Source organism: Chrysochloris asiatica, unplaced genomic scaffold, assembly GCF_000296735.1.
Source record: "Chrysochloris asiatica unplaced genomic scaffold, ChrAsi1.0 scaffold00006, whole genome shotgun sequence".
Taxonomy (NCBI): Eukaryota; Metazoa; Chordata; class Mammalia; order Afrosoricida; family Chrysochloridae; genus Chrysochloris; species Chrysochloris asiatica.
In genome coordinates, this window is record NW_006408524.1 from 36069144 (window position 1) to 36078041 (window position 8898).

At 39.6% G+C, this 8898-nt stretch overlaps 1 pseudogene; it reads left to right on the forward strand.

Annotated features, from left to right (window-relative positions):
* Positions 1-3761: 3761 nt before the first annotated feature.
* LOC102812953 overlaps positions 3762-8898 on the forward strand; it is a 55638-nt pseudogene continuing 50501 nt past the window's right edge.

Genomic DNA, 8898 nt, shown 5'->3' on the forward strand with positions numbered 1-8898 from the left:
AAATGTTTTTGCAATGTATTTGCCTAATGCAATACATATTTTGATATTTTTGACAGCTAATTCCATGAATGTTGAAAGTACATCTAAGCAAAATGAAGCCTTTGATAACTTCGAACTTTTCTCCATTTATCACAATGTTATTTATCGATCCAATGGTGGGAATTTTTGTCTTCTTTACATTGAGGTGCAACCCATATTGAAGATTGGTTTTTTGATCATTATCAGTAAGTATTTCAAGTCCTCTAGGCTTTCATCAGATAAGATTGTTTCATCTGCATATTGCAGGTTGTTAATGAGTCTACATCCAATCTAGATGCCATATTCTTCGGATAATCCAACTTCTCATAGTATATGTTCAACATACAGATTCAATTAGTATGGTGAAAGAATAAAACCCTGACAAATATCTATCCTTATTTCTAACCATTCTTGTTCTGTTTGAATGACTGCATCTTAGTTTATGCACAGATTCCTCATGAGCACAATTAAGTGTTCCAGAATACTCATTCTCCACAATGCTATCCATAGCTTGTCACGATCCACACAGTCAAAAGACTTTGCACTGTCAGTAAAGCACATGTAAATAATCTTTTTCATGTTCTCTACTTTCAGTCAAAATCTATGTGATATCAGCAATGATATCTATCACTTTACATCCTCTTCTGAATCTGGCTTGAACTCTGGTAGTTCCCTATCAACGTACCTTGCAGCAGCTGTTTTTTTAAAATTACCTTCAGCAAAATTTTACTTGCATGTTATAGTAATGATATTGCCCGATGATTTCTGCATTCCATTGAGTCACCTCTCTTTGGGACAGGCACACATAGGAATCTCTTCCAATCAGTTGGCCAGAAAGGTATCTTCCAAATTTCTGGTCATAGATGAGTGACTCCAGTGTTGCAATAGTTTGTTGAAATATTTCCATTTGCATTCCATCGATTCCCAGAGCCTTGTTCTTTGCCAATGCCTTCAGTGCACCTTGGACTTCTACCTTGAGTGGCGCTGGCTTTTGATCAAATGCTACCTCTTGAAAAGGGTGATCATCAACCATTTATTTTTGGTATAGAGACTTTGTGTATTCCTTCTATCTTATTTTGATGTTTTCTGCATCATTCAATATTTTGCCCATGCTGTTGTTGTTAAGTGCCATCAAGTCAGTTCTGACCCATAGTGACCCTGTATAGGGTTTCCAAGGAATGGATGGTTAGCTTGCACTGTGGACCCTGCAGATCAAACCGACTTTACAGTCCAGAGCATTGCCCACATAGAATCCTTCAATATTGCAAGTCGAAGTTTGATTGTTTTCTTCAGTTCTTCCAGCTTTAGAAATGTTGAGTATGTTCTTCCATTTTGGTTTTATAACTCCAGGTCTTTGCACATTTCATAATACTTGATGTCTTCTCGAGATACCCTTTGAAATTTTCTGTTCAGCTCTTGTACCTTCTCATTTCTTCCATTTGCTTTAGCAACTCTACACTGGTGAGCAAGATTCAGAGTCTCTTCTGATACCCATTTTGATCTTTTCCTTCTTTCTTGTCTTCCTAATGACCTTTTGCTTTCTTCCTGTATGATGTTCTTGATGTCATACCACAACTCTTCATGTTTTTTGGTCACTAGTGTCTAATGCAGAATCGTATCATGCGATCTCCAGCATCATTTCTATCACATATGCCATCTTTTACAACTATTGATCCTTCCTCTTTGCTCCCAATCTTTGCATGCCAATCACCAGTAATGATCAGTACATCTTGATTGCATGAAGTTGGTAGAATTCTTCTATTTTGTCCTCCCTGGCTTTAGTGGTTGGTGCATAAATTTGAATAATAGTGGTATTAACTGGGCTTCCCTCTAGGCACATTCCATGTTCCGATTTTCAATGGATTTTTATAGCTGTTTCTCTTCATTTTGAGTTGGGCCCCACAAGCAAATGAAGGTCCTGTGGGCTTTTCTCCCACGGGCTTTACTCCATTCGCGTCATCACGGTCAACTCTACTTTAAGGAGGCAGCTCTTCCCCAGTCACATTTTGAGTGCCTTCCAACCTGTGGGGCTCATTTCCAGCACTGTGTCTGACAGTGTTTCTCTGCTATTCCTAAGGTTTTCAGTGACTAAATATTCAGAAGTAGTTCATCACTTCTTTTTCCTAGTCTGTCTTCATCTGGAAGCTCATCTGAAAGAAACCTGTCCACTATCAGTGACCTTGCTGGTATTTAAAATGCCAGTGGCATAGCTTTCAGAATCACAGCAACTTACAAGCCACCACTGTACAATACACTGACAGATGAGCCATGGGCTGCCAAAAGAACCAACAGATCTTTGTTGGAAGAAGTGTAGCCAGAGTGCTCCTTGGAGGCCAGGATGGCCAAATTTCTTCTCTCATACTTCAGATATATTGCCAGGAGGGACCATTCACTGGAGAAGGATATCATGTTTGGTAAGGTGGAGGGTCAGAGAAAAAGAGGAAGGCGCCCAATGAGATGGACTGGCAAAGTAGCAGCATCAGTGGACTCAAGCATGGCAACAATTGTGAGGTTGGCCCAGGATCGGGTAGTGTTTCGTTCTGCTGTGCATAAGGTCGCTATGAGTTGGCACCGAGTCGATGGCACCTAACAACAACAAGTGTCTAATGCATCTAATCTGTTCTAGAGATGGTCTTTAGATTCTGTTGGGATATGTTTAAGGTCATCTTTTGGCTCTAGTGTACTTGTTTTAATTTTCTTCAGCTTCAGCCTGAGCTTGCATATAGGCAATTGATGGTCTCTTCCACAATCTGTCCCGGCATTGTTTTAGCTGATGATATTCCCACAGATTTAGTCAATTTGATTTCTGTGCATTCCTTCTGATGAGGTCCATGTGAATCATCATGTTTTAGGTTGCTTAAGCTAGATATTTGCAATGAAGAAGTCATTGGTCTTGCAAAACTCTATCATGAAATCCCCAGCATAGTATCTACTCCCAAGGCCATATTTTCCATATACTGATCCTTCTTCTTTCTTTCCAACCTTTGCATTCCAGCCACATAATTATGAATATGTCTTGATTGCATGTTTGATCAAATTCAGACTGCAGAAGTTGATAGAATTCTTAAGTTTCATCATGCTGGCTTTAGTGGTTGGTGCATAATTTTGAATAGTTGTATTAACTAGTCTTCCTTGTAGGTTTATGGCAGTTATTTTGTCATAGACAGCATTATACTTCAAGATAGATCTTGTATGCTCTTTTTGATGATGAATGTGACATCGTTCCTCTTCATTTTATCATTCCTGGCATAGTAAATTATAGGATTATCAGATTCAAGATGACCAATACCAGCCCATTTAAGCTCACTAATGCTTAGGATATCAGTCTTTATGTGTTCCATTTTATTTCTGAAAATTTACAGTTTTCCTGGACTCATACTTAGAAACTCCATGTTCCTAATATTAGTGGATGTTTGTACTGTTTCTCTCCATTTTAAGCTGTGCCCCATCAGCAAATGAAGGATCCCAAGGTGTTACTCTATTTGCATTATCATGGCCATCTCTACTTTGAGGAGGCAGCTCTTTTCCAGTCATATTTTGTGTGCCTTCCAACCTAAGGGGCTCATCTTCTTACACTATATCTGACAATATTCTGGTGCTATTCATAATGCTTCAATATTCTGGTGCTATCTGACAGTGTTCCACTGTTATTCACTGAAACGTGGCTAAACATTCACTACTAGCCTGCTTCTTCTTCTTCCTAGTCTGTCTTAGTTTGGAAACTCAGCTGATACCTGTCCGCCATGGACAACCTGCTGATACTTAAAATACCAGTGGCAAAACTTCCAGTATCAAAGCAACACGCAAGCCGCCACAGTATACCAAACAAGTGGTGGGATATTTTGAGTGAAGGGGTAGATGTTTTGAGTATGGACTGCAATTATAAAAAAAAACATAGTCTGGGTAGTCATCAATAAGGCGACCTTGTGAAAACACTCAAAGTATGCAAAGGACATTTAAGCACATACTTAAAAACTTCTGGCCATGGAATTTGATAGAAGACACTCAGACACAGTAATAAACCCCATGAGAGACTTGAGATATATTCAGTGACCTTCCAAGAGACCAGTGAAAGTGGAGCACTATGAATGAGGGGGTAAGTAGAGAGGCTGAAGTAAGATCATGTCACTTCAGTACCTTGGGGACAATGGTAGGACTTTGGCCTTTTCTCTGAGAGTAGTCACTGCTGGGTTTTAAGCAGTGGTGTAACATGATATAGAACCTATTTACCTGGAATATTCTTGCAGCTTTGTTGAGGATAATGGTGTTACTAAGGTGGAAGCAGAGGCCAATACAAGGTCAATTTAAAAATTCAGACAGCAGTAAAGTGATGAGGATAAGTTTTAAAGGTCCAAACAAGGAATTCCTGACAGATAAACTATGGGTGGTAAGGGAAAAAATCACACTCAAGAATTGTCCCACAATCTCTGGCCTGAGAAATGACCAAGTTGGAATTGTCATTAACTGAGATGGGGAAGACTATGGGTGGAGCCATTTTGGTGTAACCCTACCAGTTCAGTTTGGCCATGTTACATTTAAGAAGGCTATCAAAACACCTGGATATATATTACTCTGTTCAGGAAAGAAGTTTTTGCTAAATATACTAATTTGGGAACTGTTGTCTTATGATTGTCAATCAAATCTACTACTCTTAAGAAATGCAAATTTCATTTAATCCTTCCTCCTCAAAGTAAACCATTTCTAGAATCTAGTATTTATGCATGTCATTTTTATTGCATATGTCTGTAACCTTAAAATATACAGAGCAGTGTTTTGCTTGTTTTTTAACTTTATATAAATAATAAAGTATACATAATAATCTGTGATTTACTTTTTCTAAGCATGTTTTTAAAATATATCCACGTTAATGTATGTACCTCTAATCTACTATCCAAGCCACGTAGTACTTAATTGAATGAAAACACATCTAATCATTTATCAATTTTCAGCTGTATTAATATACAATTTTATTCAAGTTTCTCAGTATTCCAAAAAAAATACTGAAATAAATATTATTGTGCATGTCTCTGTGTACACAGGTGAAAGGCTATCTCTAGGGTGTATAGGTAGTATATCTCTCTGTGGAATTGCTTGTTGTTGTTGTTGTTGTTGTTAAGTGCCGTCGAGTCGGTTCCTACCCATAGCGACCCTGTACAGGGTTTTGGAGGCTGTAAATCTTTACGGGAGCAGAACGCCTCATCTTTCTCCCGCAGAGCGGCTGGTAGTTTCGAACTGCTGGCCTTAAGGTTTGCAGCCCGATTCGTAACCACTACGCTACCAGAGCTCCTTGTGGAATTACTTGGCCCTTAGAAAATAAGATATACAACCTGACCATGTATGTGTGAATAAATTGTTCTCCTAAATGGTACCAATTTACACTCCCTGGCATTCTGAAATTTCCTGCTGTTCCATATCTTCACCAACAATTGGGGGTTCTAACTTTACAATTCTGTCAATCTGATGGGTATGTAATATTTCCTAACACTGTTTTTTTTAATTTGCGTCTTTCGAATAACTTTTTATTGGTTGTTGTTAAGTGTCCTTAAGTCGGTTTTGACTCGTAATGACAGACCAACCTTATATAGGGTTTCCAAGGAGCAGCTGGTGGGTTTGAAATGCTGAACCTTATAGTTAGCAGTCCAGTGCTTATCCTAGCACCACATCAGGACTCCCATCACTATTTTGCCATTGTTGTTGTTATGTGCCGTCGAGTCAGTTCCAACCCTTAGCGACCCTGTATAGGGTTTCCGAAGAGCAGCTGGTGAGCTTGAACCACCGACATTGCAGTTCAAATGGTTTTGCAGTCTGGTGCATTAACCCACAGCACCACACTAGGACTCCTATGGAGATTCAAATTAAAATTACAGTGAGATGTGGCATTGCAGAATAAGCACTAGACTGCTAACTGTAATATTAGCAGTTCAAACTCACCAGTTGCTCTTGGAAACCCTATATAGGGTTGCGACGAGTAAGAACTGACTTGATGATCGACAATAACAACAATAACAATATTCACTATTTTGTTTGATTTGTAGGCATTTGGATTTTTTCTTTAATTTCTCCTGGATTCTGTTGGTTTATTTGTCTTTCTTTTTTATATGTTGTTGTTGTTGTTGTTAAGTGCCGTCGGGTCGAGATTCCGACCCATAGCGACCCTGTACAGGGTTTCTGAGGGTGTAAATCTTTGCGGGAGTAGAAAGCCTCATCTTTCTCCCGCGGAGCGGCTGGTAGTTTCGAACCGCTGACCTTAAGGTTCGCAGCCCGATTTGTAACCACTACGCTAATTGTGTTTCATATTTACGTCATGTCTAACATCTCCCAATCTTTTCTTTCATTATATTTTGTTGCATAAATTTAATTTTTAATTTTCTTAAGTATTATGGATTGTATTGTAACTCTTAAAAAGACACGTTGAAGGGCTCTGGGATACAGGGATTGACACATGGTTGGAATACGCAAAAGGGGGGAAATAACGTTAAGATGCTTGGCTGTCTTTTGAATCTTGGTTTCCTTTGCATACCATTATAAAATAGACACTTGAGGGGGAGAGAAAGGAATAGTCAGAAATAACACCATAGAAAGCTTGTAAGTCTGTCTGCCTATAACTGATTGGAATACCTAATATGGGGCTACAATGTGCCCAGTGACAGAGGCTTCATGCAGAACCTCTACATTACATAAGACCATAGGTGGAATCCTGAACCCCATCCAGAATCCTCTGAGGTGGGAAATTTCCACTGGAAAGGACAAGTAGGCCAGCCTGGAATGGCTAGAAGAACAGAAGATACTTCTTGAAAGAAAGACCAAGAGGAAAAATACAAAACAATAACAGCAGTCCAACTGACTACTACAAGAACAAGCAAGTTGCTCACCCAGGAGATATCAAGGCAACTGGTCAGGTCCCCTCAGGGCAAACCCCCTTCCAAGACTGAGACTCAATGGGAATATACAAGCAGACACGTTCTCTGATTGGTGACCATATTGGTCACCGATAAAGGGAAGTGAGAGAAAAACAGCAATGAAGCTGTGAGCTAAGTCCAACCACATTCATTAGACTCCTGTGAACCCAGGTGAAGACCTGGTTGGCCAGCAGTATGACAAGACCTGGGGACTCCTGGGCCCAGAGTCAATGACATACCCACAGAGGACTGAAGTAGAGAATGAAGTGTCCAGCTGATAAGAAGAGAGGGCATATGCACAAGAACACCCACACTTGTAGATAATACCCACATGACCTGGCTTCAATGACTGGATGAACAAAGCTCAACTAGAAGAAGAAAGAAGAGGGAAAAAACAGTAATCTGATACAATTTGATGAATGTGACCTACACCTATGCATGCAGTAGTTCAAAAGAGGGAACAAATATTTATAGCGAGGATCATTCCCACCCCCTCAATACACTGAGTAGACAGTGATAGACAATTTGGACATTGGCTACCCAAAATGGGGGTGCTACAAAGGCAAGAAGTGACTGGCTTACAAATTTTCAAGAGGGAGCCTATACCCAGAGGGCATGGAGGAAGGTAGAAACTCCACTGAGTAGTATCCAATCTGTCTGGGCGGGACTGATGAAAGGAGATGTGGATAGCACTCATGTGGTACAATATTGAATAATTACTTTCAGGACTGACTGTGAGAGTTGGAAATAAAAAGGTAGACATTTTGTAGCAAAAGGAGGCGAGTGGCTGACTTTGCCGTCCAGGAGCGCAGGTTCCTGGGACCATCAATGGAGAAGAGTGGAGTGTGGAACCCTACCCAGAGAAACAGTGATGCCATATATGGAGGTAGAGACGATGACATGGAAAGATGGAGTTTCTGGGAACTCTAGACCCAGAAAGGGAGAGGGGCTGTGTGCTGACGACCAGGGGGCAGGCTTGAGGGGTTTATCATTTGGTTGGTAGATGATGCATGGATGGGATTGTAACCATGACAATGTAATGATATACGATAGAATGAATGTAAAACTAAGTTCTCCCATGTAAGCTATCACATATATCACAATAAAATATGTTTTTTAAAAAAACAAAAAGATATGTTGAAATCTTAGACTACTGGTACATAGAATGTGACCTTGTTTGGAAAAAGTGCCTTTAAAGATGTTAGCAGCTAACATGAGGTTCTGTAGAGTAAAGTGAGTCACAATCTGATATGATTGGTGGTCTTATAAAAGTGGAAAAGAAACAAGGAGACATAGGAAAGATGCCATATGATGGTGGAGCTCCAAAGCAAGGAATGCTGGAGCTACCAGAAGCTAGAAGAGAAGCGCAGTTTCTTTCTCAGTTTTCAGATAGAATCAACATACCTTGTACCCTGATATGGGCTTCTAACTTGAGACAATAAATACATTTTTATTCTTATAAGAGATTGGATTTGTGATACTTTATTACACCAATCTTAGGACACCAGTATAATAACTATTCATAATTATCGATCATATCCTTTGATATTAGTGGTGTTTCATATCTTGTTTTAGAAATTCCTTCCTTTTTCTATGTCTTAACGGTTTTCTCCAATTTGCCCTTTAAATGTGAGTACTTAATCTCTCTGGATTTGCTTTTGTGTGTCATATGAAGCACTAAGGCAGAGCACCTTTTTGCCACAGCACTATTTATTAGATAACTCATCACTTCCACTGATCAGTTATCTCTGTCATATACTTGGTGTTCATTTATAAATTGGTTCTTTCTGAGCTCTCTGGTTGGGTCTAGTTGTCTATCCACAACATACTACTATTCTGGCTTTATAAGAAGTTTAGATATCTTATGGAATCCCTGGCCACCACTCGTCTGTCTGTCGTGCTGTGGTGGTTTGAGTCACTGTGATTCTGAGGGCTATGCAACAAGAATGCATCAAGGAAAGATGGAAGGAATACACAGAGT